We start from the raw sequence: 537 nt of genomic DNA on the forward strand, positions 1-537 counted from the left end.
ATTTATACATATCCTTACAAGTACAATTTTAGCTGTATTATTTGTGCCCCCTTCAAAAACTGCTCTTGAGAAATGTTATGTTTATTCTCCCCCCCTACTGTTAGACGAAATGTACGCCCCTGCTTCCTGGTGTTAGTCTTTTCACATTAATGTTTCAGGAATCTACCAGACCCCAAAGATCTCTGGTAATGATGATAAATTGTTCTTATGAGGAACATGAGTCTATTGCACAGCTGCATGGAAACAGAAACTATCTAGAAAAAATAATTACATCCTATATTTAGACCAAAAAGATTGTAATCCAAACGATATAAGTTTCACTGCAGTGCTCACCAGGACCACAATACAGGACATCAATATCAAAACTGCTGAATTATACATCATTGCACTGTGTATAAACAGAGGAATGATTGATTTGCAAGTCTGTATGCAGTGACAGGATGTTGGCAGTGAAGTTTACATTCCCTCCTCTGTTGGCCATTGGAACAGGGGGCAATTGTGACACACCAAATTTCTTCAACAATGCTAGAGTGATGA

The sequence above is a fragment of the Sinocyclocheilus grahami genome, unplaced genomic scaffold, assembly GCF_001515645.1.
Source record: "Sinocyclocheilus grahami isolate Dianchi unplaced genomic scaffold, SAMN03320097.WGS_v1.1 scaffold98.1, whole genome shotgun sequence".
In the NCBI taxonomy this organism is placed as follows: Eukaryota; Metazoa; Chordata; class Actinopteri; order Cypriniformes; family Cyprinidae; genus Sinocyclocheilus; species Sinocyclocheilus grahami.